Source organism: Cricetulus griseus, chromosome 2, assembly GCF_003668045.3.
Source record: "Cricetulus griseus strain 17A/GY chromosome 2, alternate assembly CriGri-PICRH-1.0, whole genome shotgun sequence".
NCBI classification, from domain to species: domain Eukaryota; kingdom Metazoa; phylum Chordata; class Mammalia; order Rodentia; family Cricetidae; genus Cricetulus; species Cricetulus griseus.
Window position 1 is genome coordinate 169,735,775 of NC_048595.1, and position 15,245 is coordinate 169,751,019.

Sequence of the window (15,245 nt, forward strand, 5' to 3'; positions counted from 1 at the left end):
AACTGTAATTATGCTACTTTCGTGAATCACAATGTAAACAATTTTTGGAGGCAAAGGGTGTCAAAGGGATCGCGACCCACAAGTTGAGAACTGCTGCTCTTTAAGGCTACTTTCTCTTCCGAGTGTCAGGAAAATTTTTGAATGACTCATTCTGAGTCCTGCTTGATTCCAACAGCCTGTGTTTACAGTAAGAATTACAGTAAGCACCTCCTAAGTTCTAAAGGGCACAGAAAACTGTGACTCCTTGATACATCAGGCTCCAGAACCAGTGGGGGAGGAAGGAAGGAAGCAGCCAAGATCCGGCCACAACAGCTTCTCCGGCTATTTTTCTTTATGGGTCAAGGCCCCTGAAAACCTGTACTAGGTCAGGCCTGCTTGTCCAGTGGCTCAGATTTAAAGGACATCTAGTTCTCTCTGATTTTGGCCTCAATATGGTGAGTGTGGGATTCAAAGTGGACTGTGGAGTCTTGGAAAGCCCCAGCTGTATGTCCGTCTGGGGTGGTGCTTCTAGGGGCTGAGAAAGGGCCTTGGAGACCACAAATATAACCATCAACCCAAAACACGGGAACATTTGGAGTCTGTTCTCAGGAAATATTTATCATTTATAGCAAAAACGGACATAACTATTACTAAAATTTAATAAAATAATAATAATGAAAATTGTCAAAATAACAACCCAGTTATTTCCCTGAACCATAAGTAGATCAAATTAGAATCAGCTAATTGTCCTCTGAAGAAAGAACCAAAAGTGAATACCAAAAATAGGGTAATTAATTCTATAAAGAGGGAATAATTTTTCAAAATAAAAACTAGCCTTTCAGAGTTCTCTATGTAGAAATGGTTGCCAGCATGACCTATAAACTCAGGACTCACCCACCTGAGGAAGCTGAGTCTCCAGCTATCTCACATTTTCCTTTTATCTTAAACTGGGAAAGATCTGACTGAAGCAAGTAGAGAATGTATTTGAAAACATTTATTCTTACCTGCATGCATCTTCCCAAAACTTCTAACATAATTAAAAGAGTGAGTTCATTTGGCAAGAGATTTTTGCTTAAATTCAAATTTGGATCTCTCAAAGGGAGAAAGAAACTTCCTTTTTTCCTGAACTAGAAAAGAAGACATGAAAATGATGTTTTTTTAGCATATTTACTTATAAAAGACACCCGGTCCTTATGTGCCTGTATGTATAGAAATTAGGCAATGGGCTGTCCATGCATTGTTTTTCAATTTTTCTGTTACAGCATGAAATTTGTCTTGCAGAGTGCTTCATCTATATCCCTTTAAAGAATTAGGAGCAACTCTTTATCCACGTTATCTGGGGATAAATCCCCTGAGATGCCCTGCTAAAACAGGTTCTGTGAAGAGCAGATCAACAAGCTCAACCTCCTTAGATTTTAGGATGATTAATCTCTGATCCACACTAACAATCTTTCAACTGTTTCCTTTTTCTGATGTCAGAATTTATCATCTTAATGTCCTGAGAGCATCTCTAATCTGCCATTTCTATCATTGAAGACTTTATATCGATTTGGGACACCCCTAACCTATCTGCTTGTTTGCTTACTGTCCTCTCAACATGCCCATGAGAAAAGTGCTTTGTGAACAAAAGTTCCCAGAATTTTAATTAAAACAAAACAAAACAACAACGACAACAACAACAAAAACTGTGCTTTACATGGAATCTTCTGCAAGGCTGAGTCAATGCTTGAAACTTTAATGGCTTTGGAGAAATTCGGATGCCAGAGGTCCACAGTCTAATTGCAGTGTATCTTGGGTTACTTTTAATGAACTAAACAGCCACTCCTTGACCACCTCTGAGTCTGACCTAACAACCTTGTAGCTATGAGGTAAACAAACCCTTTGGAATGTATGAACAGATCACCAGCCTCCATCAATTGAAAGACTAGCAATGTAGTCAGGTAGCACCTGAGTTCTCTGCTCTACTGTCACTTGCCTCCCCTCTGTTTCCTCCAGTCTACCCGAACAGTGTCTTCATCTATAATTTTATTACTCTGTTCCTATAATAACTTCCTGAAACTGTTACCAGGTTGGGATGTGAAATTTGGGACATCCTAATGCTATGTTACTAGGCCATATTCACTCACATTTGACTCCAGAGCAAACTATGTGTTACCTACTTTGAAGAAAGAGTTTTGTTTTTGTGGTCACAATTTGGGCCCAATATTGGATGCTTAGCTTCAGGTTTCCTTATTGGCTAATGAGTTTTGAGTGTGATGGTGTTTCAAGCTTCCTTATTGGCTAATGGGTATTGGTTGTAGGGGTGTGTTTTATTTTAATATCTAACGTGCTCCTACGTGCATTTGTATTTAATTCTGTTTCCTTTGGGAATCACATTTCTCTCTAGTTAGTTTCTAATGACCAATTTTTTGAGGGCATCTGCACCACAGAGGCAGCAGCTGAATTCCATTATGGCCAAGTTTTCTCAGCAGGAACCTCCTCTGGCCTAAGCATCCCTTTCACAACACTGGCCCAGGCACAGCAACAAGCTCATGGCCTTCCAGGCCTTCAGCCTCCTTGACTTAATGAGCTGCTACTTCTAATTACTTTTAAATTATTTTAATTGCTTGAAGCCATTAAACACACACACACACACACAACATTTGTGTGTTTTCAAAGAAATGCCAGCATCTACTCAGACCAATATTTCCACAGACACAATATGATTTAGAAGGAACATCAAAGACTTGCAAACGAGACCACTGAAAGCGTTCTTACTTCTCCACCCATCAGGACTCAACATTGTCTAAAAACAATGTGATTTCCAGAAGGACTTTTAATCGGAGTCCCTGTGAATTCCCGTGAAGTGCCTAGCACAGAATCCAAAGAAGTGCCTCTTGTCAGGAACAAACAAACAAACAAACAAACAAAAACAGGAGTCACTTTGCTAAGATTCTGGTCTCACTTTATTTTGTGTTATAAAAGGAAAGCAAACAGTCATGCACCAAAACCTATCCTTAAAGTCTTGGCTTCACAGTGTCTCTAAGGCTTTTAAGGTATGTAAATGTGCGGGAAGTGTTTGAAATTTTAGTGTAGTTAGTTTAGGGCTGATGTCAGTTTGGAGTAATGATCAAGTATACATTCCAGCAGTTTCCAAAGCACAACGGAAATGCCAGCTTAGTGGGAGATTTACAAAGGAGCCATGTAGAGTCCCAGGTGAATGTGACAGAATGTAGTGGCTGTGCTAATGATGAGATGAGTTAAAGAGCCTTAAGATGAACCTGCCGTCTCTCTATCTACAGGTCCATTTTTTAATCCTTTTCCGTTTTATTTGGAGGAAAGGCATACTCCCCAAGTGAGACTCGGTCTTCCCTCGGGCCCTAGTCATATCTACCCTGCCATTTTTTTTCAAAGAAATGGTCCCCCATCCTATCCTGAAGGCTGTGCCTTCTTGACATTCCCAATGCAGATATCATTTCTGCCTCTCTGCTGCTGCTTGGCTTGGAGAGCACTCTGATATCAGTTTGAACTATTTCAGTTCTCTCCTGTCCAAACAAGAGCTCTGAGGATGGAACATGGGTCCACATTCTCTGTCCCCCTCAGTCCTGCTTTTCCAGGGTTGGATTCACTTTTGATTAGATTTCCCTTATTGAACCAAGATGGCTGCCACAATTTCCATAGTGCTTCCTTCCTTGTCTCATGCACACACAGCTTCCTTCTGCCCAATACTTCCCTTATTGGTGCCTCTGTTCTGGCCATTGAACTAAACACTATGGTCAAAGATGGACCCAACAGGTTTATTGGTTTGAGGCAATCTGGAGCCACTTCTAGAACTGAAGGTTGGGAAACTAGAGCTCAACCTCAAAGGCAGAAAGGAAGGGATGGGTAATTTCTACTAGCAGAAATGGGGGAGGGTGTGCACATGCCGGTGGAAGAGCATAGAGGGCTTTCTGAGATGTACTTGAAATTATCCAGTGCAGAGGACAACAAAATATATTAATAAGGGTCTAAGAAATGCAATTTGTTCACATAGAAAGAAAAAGTAGAAGTCATAGCTAGAGAAAGTAGTCAGGAAAAAGCAGTTGGAATCTATCCACTAGACCAGGGAACACATCTATAAAGGTCAAATGACATAATAATTACCTAAACTAGTTAACAATTAGAATCATATGGAGGTCATTTTTAGTTTGGTCCTGTCTTCAAAGATACCCTGGAACTATTCAAATGTAGAGCTGATACATGGAAGATGGGGTATCCAGAAACATAAGGAAGGGGTCCTTGGCCTGGTGGTCAGCCAAAGAAGGAAAGCACTAATCCAGCCTTTACCTCTGCTGCATATTAAAAGGCATGCAAGATGCAAGGCAGGTCTATCTTTTCTCTCTAGTGAATAAACCCAAAGACCAAGTCATCAAGCAACTGGACACACGGACTGAGCTGGCTGTTAGGGTGTTCCAGATTGATTGTGCCTTATTTGTAGGTGCATTAACTTTGAGTTCAGGCTCTAAATTACTGAGTTCATTGCTCTTAAAAAAGTATATAGGATAGATGCTGGAGAGATGATGGTTCAGCTGTTAAGAGCATAGGAACTTTTCCTAAGAACCTGGCCTCAATTCCCAACATCCACGTTGTGGCTCATAATCACCTGTAACTCTAGTTCCAGGAGATCCAATGCTCTCTCTGGCCTCCATGGGCACTGCAAGAACATGGTGCTCAGCCATGCAAGTAGGTAAAAATGCCTATACACATAAAACATATCTCAAAATATACATTGTAAAATGAGTCAATTGAGAACAATTATTTAACATTTGGTGCATACATAAATCTTAATCCTGCTTTGTTTCTTAAGACATGATCTTGCTTTGTAGCCCTGGATAGCCTGATATTCTCTATGTAGTTCAGGAACACTTTGAGCCGTGGCTATCCTCTTACCTCAACTCCCTATTACTGGGCCCACAAGTATGTACCATACAGAGATGAAATTGAAACATTTAATACAGTGATTTGGTGCTGACTCTTCTTTTATTGGGCCCTTAGTTGTATTGAAGATTAAAGACTTGAGACACTCAGATCTGGAGTGGTGCTCACTCATCAGCCACAGCCACTGAAATCAGTTCAATGTGTGTTTACTTCCTACCAACTTTAATGACCTTTCTTGGCCCTGCAGTAGGAAAAGAAAAGATTGAGACAACCAAGAGCTCAAAGGGCTGGGACAACATTGCAGATGCACAGCATAAGAAATCAAAGTTCTACAGGAATGACTAGGACTCTCTGATCCTCCCCTACTCTCCCACTGCCAGCATTAGTCTGGGTGGGGTAATGTAGGATCTAGCTACATAACACAGACCCTCTTTTCTCCTTCAGCATCCAGCATGTGCTTCTAGCCCCAAATCCTCCAAATGGACTCTGATTCCATGCTGATGGATGAAAGATGAGAAACACAGTAGCTTTCTGGTGGATTTTCTTTGGCGTCTGTTCTCAAGCCAATTGTTTGAAGATTTTTTTTTCCTTTTAAGGCCAAGTACATCTCCTTTGGGCTTCTCCCTTTCCATGGGGAGGAATCCACCAGAGACAGTCCACCAGAGGCAAGGCACTAACTTTTCATCCTACCGAGTCCTTTGTTTCATTTTGGTCAATGATCAGCATTGATATAGGTGCTTGCCAGCTGCACAACAGCTGTGCAATTCAAGAAAACCACACTGGGCTCCGGAGGCTCAAAGGCTTTATTAAATTGGAGAGGGGCAGGGGAACAGGTTGGGTTGCCTCCCTCTCAGACTTCCCCTAAGTAAGTCTCTCCAATGCAGAGGAGGATGTAAGGGGAAACTCCGATGTTACACCTCCAGGATGCAGTTGTTGAGGGTCATTCACATCTAGAGAAGCAGTAGAGAAAGAAACTTACTTTGTTTCTGAGGCTGGTGGGGATTATACAAGCCATCCTTGTTTTAGCATGTCAGCAAACTTGCCAAAGTCACAAACTAGATAGGGATGTCTCAAAGAATTGAAGTATGGGGTTAAAGCAGACTACTCCACATTGCTACTGCTACCTCTGCATGCTAATAAAATGCACCTTCTCGGGCCCAAAACACAATAAAAACAGAAAACAAAACAAAGCTAAAAAACCTAACACTAATTAACAACAAACTTTTGGAACCGTTTGGCCATCAAAGCTAACAAAGGTGATTGCTGTGCTCTGGGCTCCAAGAAATAAGGTCTTTACCTTATGTCTTTACAGCTGAGTAGTATACTTACTTCATACATATAATCTGAGGTTCAATCCCAGAAAACTAAGATGGAGAGTGACTGAGAAGTCCTCTGAACACACACACACACACACACACACACACACACACACACACACACACAATTACACATCTTCATTAATGTATTTGGTTAATGTGTCTAGTACGTCTGGGATAGATTTGTTTTATTTTCACAATCACCTATCTAGAAACCTAAAAAGGAGTCATATTTCTAACTTGCAAATCCATGAGAAACACATGCATTCCTCAAAAGATAGATTTGCAACTGAATATTTTGGCTTTGATTGTGCTGGAATGGTCAGAGCTAGTGTAGTAAATAAGATTTTTCACACTCCCACTCCACCTGGAGTGAAAGCGCAGAGCACACAAGTTCACAGCCTTTGAGTTACATTGCTGTCATCTCCCAGATCTTGACACAGCATTGGCACAAGAAAACCGTTTCCTGCCTGGCAACGTCAAACATGAACACTTGAAAAATCACATAAAATACACGATGTGATATTTTCTTGGAAAACTCTCCTAATAAACTTTTGAATGAGATCCCCAGAAGCTTACAAGCAAGCAAAATCCAGGTTATTTTCTAGGATATGAAGATGCCTTTTTCACTGTGTGAAACTAAGACTGAGTGGAACACAATCTACAGAGCATTTAGTTAGAAGGGGGAATGAGTTTTCTTCTCAACCCTGAGAAAACTGAAATTGGGGGCTATATTCTCTTCAAAACAGAGAGCTGGAGTCAAGGGGTGGTTTGTGATTATGAAAGAAGGGGGTTGTGTCTGACCTAGGCAGAGTCTTCATGAACTTTCTTTCATTTCACTTTGGTGACCCCTGACTATATTGTGAAAGACAAGCATGGGCTGACTCCTGGCCCCCAGCTCATTTTACATTTAGTACAATGATAAAGTCATATCTGTTTTTTGTTCCAACAAGTGGAACTTCTGGTGAACAGAGAAAAGTAAAGATGAATGTCCATATTTTGAGCCTAACATACAGGCTTGAGGAAGCTTCAAACTTACTCTGATGTATGTATCTCTCTCTCCAAAAATCTTCTAAAGAAGGATTCTTAACAAATTTTGAGATTAAAAAGCATTCTCTAAGTCTCCCAGTCAGCACTTACCTTTTTTTTTTTTATTGAATGTTATCTTTTTTGTCAAAATGTCTAGCTTAATAGAATGATAGCCAGTTGTCAAAGACTAATTCAGTTGTATGTTGGCCATTCATCTTCCAATAAATACCATCACAGCCTCTTTCCCAGGACTCTAGCAAGGACTGCTGCTTGGGCTTTCAAGTAGTCTGTGGAGTAGGTGATGAACATTCATGTTGGCCTAAGAACCCAGCTGGATGCTGCTCCTGAACTCCACCCTTATCTACACACTTTGAACATCTTTTGCCCACATTGCCATTTGACAGCTGTGTTTTTTCCAAACCTACAGATGTTCAGCTGTCTTGATTCATTCATTCAAGCAAAATAACAGGAGTTGGCGATCTCAACTCATGCACTTGACCTTGTTCTTCATTTCTAGCAGCAAGTGCATCATGATTGCACCTGTTGAAGACACTCTCATGTCTCTTGTAAGGAAACTAAAGACCAAACTGCATGACTTGACATTCCAAAGGAAAGTGATTGATGGTCTATTGAGCAAGGTTACAAGAACAAAGACCACAGTCAATGATTCACCATTGGGGCTCTTAAGAAAAATGTGATGGTCCTGCTTCATGGGACACTGGGGTTTGATGTCTGCTTGGGCCAACTTGGTGTCTACATAAATGATCAAAGCTGATGGCAAAAACAGACAGGGCAATAACTGGATAACTGAGTGGGTAGTGGTACACAGGTGTGGTACTCAGAGGCAAAGAAGATATAAACAGAGTACCCATTAGCTCTTGCTTACTCAAGAGGTAAGGAACCACCTGCACTGTCTTCTAGCATTGGGGTTTGCTGGCTCAGGCTCTGTGTGACCCTAGAATCTTCTAAGGAAATAGACATAAGTGGATGGTCTCAGAATCAGTGAGACAATAAAGCCTGCCATCAGTGTATCTGTATTTAGCAGCCTCTGTGATGGTGGTGGAGTTCTACCTCACAGAAAGGGCTGCTGAGAAGCAGGCTTCCATGAAGCTAGTTGCTATCCTAGATCCATTCAAGGAGGCACAAGTGCAAGATGCAGATAGGAAGTGAACTGGGATTCCTGGGGTGGGAAAGGCTTGGAAACTCTTGATAAAAGTTCATCCTGTTCAAAAGATGAGCATTAGCTTGCAGCCCAGCCAGTAAAATGGTTTGCCAGCTATTCTAGATATCACCTGAACGTGTCTTTCTTCCCAGACAATGAGCAAGGTTTTGGAAAGAGAAGACTATATTATTTTCTTCTTCTCTGCACCCCTGGAACTCCCTGTCGACTGTCTGTGGGGGGATGTAATAATAAGCTCAACAACAGCAGCTCTTGTCCTCATTAACGCAGTTTCTATCCTTCTAAGTCACTTCTCAAAAGAGCTACAGTGAAAGAGAAACAAAGCCAGAGGTTGCAGCATGTCCTCTGTCACCTCTGCAGTGGGTGTGAAGAAGGTCTTTCTCCCCACCCTATGAAGTAGCAGGGTAGACAGTAGAGGTCTCAGGGCTACCCAATCCCTGCTGGATAAAGAGAAGACAACAGGAAAAAGGGGTGGAAAAAAGGAGAATATGATGCCTGATTTCCCTAGTCCTTTTTTCTTCTACGAAGCCTTCCTTTTGGAAGCCACAAAGTGATCAGCTAGTGGGCCACATGTGAATATCAGTTTATTTCCTCACTGTGAGGGGCCTTAAGAATTTCAGCTGGCCAAACTTATTTTTAAGTCTGGGCTGGAGGTGCCCTTTCATAGTTAACTGTGCCCTTCTACCAGCTATGAACAGTCCCAGGAGGTATCTTTATGAATTGTACAAGAACAGACTTTCCCCGAAGTTGTTTCGTTTTGGAGAGGTCTACCTTCAAATTGATTAGTTATATGGTAAAGTAACATATTGACTATATGAGAAAAATGCCCCTTAAACATGAGAACAAAATGGGACTATTAGGGAAGTAGGAAGACAAGAATGTAAGTCTTGTGTGTGTTTGTGTGTGTGACAAGAACAAATATGCACAAAAGTGCTAAAAATAAACCCATTGCCCTGCATACAAACTCACAGGCAAAGGAGATTAAGAGTAAAACTATCATTTTCAAAAAATGGGGGGGGCACATTAGCAACCAGGTTCCTAAGGGAGTCATAGCAGTTTTATTGGCAACAAATCACTCACTAACAGCAAATGATCAAAAGCAGAAGGCTTCGGCAAAAGGAAAGCCTGACTACCACCAGTCCAAGAAGCCCTAGGACAGCTTGTTCCAAACTAATTATAAAAGTGACAGGGTGATTTATTTACAGGTTCCATTTGCTCTGAGTGGTCCAAGCACATGTTTCACTATGTTATCACCCCACTCTCCTGAGTCATTAAAAACACCCAAGGAACGTGAAAGCCTTGCTTTCCAAACTGCATCTTCTAGGCTGTTTCTCATTTGGGAAAGGAACACATAAAGTTCTCAATTCTGGCTTCGAAATATTCTCTTCAGTTGTTAAACCCATTTTGAAGTTTTCCTAAAAATGTAACTTAGTGACGATCACATGTAACAGGAGGAAGACTGGCTTGGGTGCCAAGCTGTGCTGTTCAAGATGGCAGCCACTAGCCACAGGTGTCCATGGGAACAATTAGATTTCAAAAACAGCACCAAATATGTAGAACAGCTCATTTTTAATAGTCATAAATGAATTATGACTATTATTTATTCATTCATTGTAATGCTCTCTATATATATAACTTGAAGTTTTGAAACTGTTGCTAATTAGACATTTTACAATTAGGAGTTAGTGAGATGGCTCAGAGGTTAAGAGGGCTTGTTGTTTTTCCAGAAAGCCCAGTTGGTCACCAGTACTTACTTATGGAGGCTCACTGATGCCTATAAATCCAGGCCCAGGAGGTCTGATGCCCTTCTCTGGCCTCTGTAGACATCCTCATGCATGTCACCAGCACTTGTGCATACACACACACACACACACACACACTTTTTTTTTCCAATTTACAACTATATGACAACCAATGTATTTGTACCAGATAGCACTGTGCAAGAAACTGTACATTTGACTTGGTATCAATCTTGCATTTTTGCTAGCATATTGGGAGGGTTTTTAATTTAGTGAAACCACACTTTCCCTACGAAATTACTTCTGTAGTTGAGACACCACTCTGGCTCAAGGAAAACTCACTGTCACCCTTCTATGTGGAATGTTGGCATTGCTGCTAATTAATACTTGCTACAACCTGGGAAGCCTATCTCTCTTCCTAACACTCCCGAAAAACACATTTTTTAGAAAGTTATGTTTCTGGCCTTCTCTACCCATCTATCCCCTGAAGAATTTAGACTATATAATCTCAAGATCCTTAACCACTCTCCCACCCTTATTCTATAAATCCAAGCCCTCCCAGTTCATACAACTTGGAGACATGTCAGGGATATTAACCAATTATGTTGCTGGCCAAAGAAGACACTTCAAAATGGGTTTGGGGGAAGACACCATTATCCCACTTCAGAATGTTAAAGATAAAGGAATTGGCTTGAACTATCAGCTAAAACATCCCTGATGGCTCTGTTTAAGAGGCGTGCTACATCTGGGATTTGCTAACTTGAGTCAGAGAAGACTTTCTATTTCCTCCCAATGACTTCCTGAAGTCATTTTTCACAAGGTTCCAACTTTCTAAGATGTTGTGCCATAAATGCCTTTGCTGTCAGCAGGCAGGAACCCTGCCAACGCTGGCCTTCCTGAGACATTCCACTGGTTCTCCCCTACTCCTGGATCACTGAGGGTGATGGACGATAACCATCCTTTGGGGAGATACAAGCCCACTTTGATCAGGTACAAGGTAAGCCTCAGGGCCCTTGAGAAACATGCAGTTAGACACTGTTCATATAGTGTTACTGAGAACAGAATCATGGGGAGTGAAGACTGGTGACGGATCAATACACACCAAATAGAAGGCAGAGCTGCTAAGATGATACACTGAGGAGGGGGTGTGTCTTTCTGATAGCATGCACACAGGATATGGGAAACAAGTCTTCAGTAGGCAGCCTTGCATCATGCTGTTTTGACCATGTATTATCTCCTCTTCCCCTTTTCATTTGTACTTTTCCAGTTGTCATTGCTTTTCTTCTCACATTTAAGTACTTCTTTTCAAGTTAACATTAAATGTTATTGGTTTCATTAAAGTGCTTCCATACACATAGGTTACCATTATCTTTAAAGGTGCTATTTTAATTTTGTGGATATGGGTATTCTGCCTGGATGGAGGTCTGTACACCACTTGCATGCCTGGTGCCTGTGGAGGCCAGTGAATCAGATTCCTCCAAATGGGAGTTTCAGGCAGTTGTGACCCACTGTGTGGGTGCTGGGAATAGAACTCGGATCCTGTGGAAGAGCAGCCAGTGCTGAGCCACCTCTCCAGGCCATAAATACTGTGTTTTAAAGCAGACTTGCTTGTTTAATTGAGCAGACCAAAAAAAAAAAAAAAAAGAGAGAAAAAGAAAAAGAATCAACTGGTTTTCAAAGTGAGAAAAAACCTAATACTATCACCCGTAGATAGTATGTGTGGAAGATATTTGAACCTTAAATGGTTGGAGGGAAAAAAACAGGCCCCAAAAGTCCAAGTTTGCATCTAGACAATTGCCAGATGAATTTCTAGATATTACATAACAAGGATGAGGACACAGCAAACAAGAACATTGCACAGAACCATGTTGCTTTGTGCACCATGAGGCCTTCGGTGGAGTCCTTTGCTCACTGCTTACTCTGTCATATATAGAAAACTGGGGAATGAAGAAATTCTGACCATGCCTCCAGTACTCTCCTAGCCAAGCAGTATATGTTAGACAAGTAAATTAAGTCTAAACTATGACTTCTAGACCTTCCTTACTTTGTACTCTAGCAGGACATTGCATCTCATGTTTCCATTTCTGGCCTGATGATCATAAACAGACAGCAAGAGGGAAGAAATACTTGTTACTTGCACAAAGGCAGGAAAGGCCTTCGTAACATCATGGGCTACCATCAAATGCCACTATTATCTATCAGTAACCAGTATTATATACTCGAGCGTGTCAGTTTCTTAGTCCATGTGTGGCCTCAGAGTGCTGGAGACCATCCAGACCCTGCATTTTGACAGAGTTTTCAAACAAACTGTTCTTATGGTAAAAGATCCAAATCAGTACCACTTCAGCTATGGCCTCTGGTGAGTACACACACACACACACACACACACACACACACACACACACACACACCTCCTACATAGCTAATAGCTGTTCCTGTATTTGGCAATTAGATTCATGCAATTGTTAGCAGTCCAAACACCTATTCTGTGTATGAAAATGTAAGTTTCTTATGGGGATGGGGAAAAATGCTTTTTCACATATTTTAATTCTTCCTTCATCCCGGCAGCAAATTGTAGCATAACACCTTTGCTGGATCCGTATCAAGAAATAGCTATTGATTTAAAGAACAAAACAACAATACTAAGCTATTCCTTTAACTCCGTGCTGCCTTGCCCACTGAAGGCTGTTGTGTGCTCTCGGGGTCTGTAGAACTGTGTTTTGGAGAAGGTACCATCTGCTCCTGTGATTTTACAGCCTCTTTCAGCAAATGGGGAAAGCAGGTAGGGAATGCAGAAATAAAATTTCTCCAGCTGAAACACTGACACAGCGCAAGCATGTTCTGAAGAAATGGCCTTTATTGATGTGCCCGGGCTGAAGTGGAACAATTCCAGGTACGCCTTGTCTTGCCCTCGTGTCTTCCCTCTGGATAAAATCCATATGAAAAGAGAGCATTTCCACTGAACTCTGGTTTCCTGGAATCATCCTGCAGCCCTTGATCTTCCAGCTGAGTGAAATGGAGGAAACTTAGCTCAGCGTGAGCTGCTCGCCAGGCCACTCATGCTGGGAGTCCGTGAAGAAAAGGTAACACTTTCCTGTGAACGCATTTATCCTGTTATTTGCTCACCTGCACATTACTTGGGGAAGATCTAGGATTCCTATACACACATAAAGTGTTCAGAAAATACATTTTAAAAAGAATTCTGTCTCGTCAAAATGAATCTCTTTCGATTAATTTTTCCCTCCCACAGTGCCCTGAGGTCTTCAAGTCGGTCTTGTTAGGTCTGTATCAAATGTTAACTCTCAGAGGAAAAACTTATCAAGGCTATCCTCACCACAAATATATATTTATGAATTCTCTTGTTCTCTGGAGCCAAAGCCACTGAGTTTAAACATTTTTTCAACAAATTAGCACTAGTGAGTCCTTGTCAGTAATACTTAATTTCTTCAGGGTCCAGTGTCCTAACCTACAAAATGTTAAATAAGGACGCTCAGCTCATGGGCATTTTGAGCACTTTGTTCCTAGCAATTGCACGTGAGGATTTAGCAGATCTTTGAATCCATGTTCTGTGGGATTCCTATTACCTTGAAACCACTGTTTTATTGACAAAACAAAGAATCTTAAAATTCTACATGTGATTTTACTTGTGGTAGAGACTCACAAAAGACGTGAAACACTTTGAGATGAGGAACCAGATCACTTTTAGATATGCAGTATACGGAGAGAACATTAAGAATCAACTTTCTAGACTTCTGGTTCATCTTTGTATCAGGGAACCACTGCCAGGCCTCTCAGGCCTGCATTCCACTATGTGTCAAGAAACCCAGATGAGTAAACTACTCCCTGACCCAGAAAAAAGTGGGATATAGTCACACTTGGCCAGCAAGCAAGGACTATTTGACCTGTGCTGTCTGCCAAGTTGCAGCCTTATACCATTGCAGTTTCTCTCCTCCCAAAATGGCAGGCAGCTTGGGGCACAGGTGCAGAAAATCATATCACACTCAACAACCTCACCTGATGTATTTGGATCTGCTTTCTTCCCGAGGAATTCTCTGGGAAAGGTGTGGAGGGTGTCGGAGTTCATCTGAGAACCTTTTGAAGAAGGATCTCAAACTCATTCTCGTTTGAACACCTTGTTATCACCATAGAGAATCTTACTGTGTAAACCATTTCCAGCTGCCTTTGGAGAAAGTACACGGTCCGTCCCGACAACTGTTCATGGGTTACTGTAGCCTGTTAATAGGGCTTGGGTTTCATTACTACAAGAAAGCAACAGAGCCTCCGAGTTCCCCCCAGTTTGTGAATTCAGTTCCTTTGAAGTCAGCTAAGATCATTCCTCCCACTTTTTTCCGTTTGTTTCTTTGCTTCTCTCTGATCCCCACCCCCACCCCTCTCCCCGAATCATTTTTAAACAATCAGGCACACAAGTGTCACCCTGGTATCTGAATTCAGAATCTGGAAGGATCTTTATTCTGGGAAACACGTAGGCTGCGCATTCCTGAAACGGAATCAACAAAACCTGTGCGCTCCCAGGTGGGAAGAGGTAATTGCAGGTGTAAAGCGGCGATGGAGGGAGAACAGGCAACTGCATGTAATAAGCAAGCTGCAGTCGAAGCTTCGGTGAGGCTCCTTGGACGTCTTTTCACTTGAATTCATTTGCATTTCTTCAGCATAAGATGTCACAACGAAGCACGCTCTGTATATTCCACCAGGCTCATCAGTCTATGACAGGAATGTTACTACCCTCAGCTAGTCTTAGTAACTTATTGGGGTGTGTGTGTGTGTGTGTGTGTGTGTGTGTGTGTGTGTGTGTGTGTGTGTGTACTCACCAGAGGCCATAGCTGAAGTGTTACTACCCTCAGCTAGTCTTAGTAACTTATTGGGGTGTGTGTGTGTGTGTGTGTGTGTGTGTGTGTGTGTGTGTGTGTGTGTGTACTCACCAGAGGCCATAGCTGAAGTGGTACTGATTTGGATCTTTTACCATAAGAACAGTTTGTTTGAAAACTCTGTCAAAATGCAGGGTCTGGATGGTCTCCAGCACTCTGAGGCCACACATGGACTAAGAAACTGACAGTCAAGTGAGAGTAGCCAATATCCCCATTGGAA

The 15,245-nt window shown here is 41.7% G+C and overlaps 1 long non-coding RNA gene across 1 annotated transcript; it reads left to right on the forward strand.

Annotated features, from left to right (window-relative positions):
• The first annotated feature begins 253 nt into the window (after window positions 1–253).
• On the forward strand, window positions 254–14,815 carry LOC118238336. Its single transcript, XR_004768324.1, has 3 exons — window positions 254–434; window positions 11,009–11,136; window positions 12,708–14,815. It is a non-coding gene; the product is annotated as an uncharacterized LOC118238336 (long non-coding RNA).
• The last annotated feature ends 430 nt before the right edge of the window (window positions 14,816–15,245 follow it).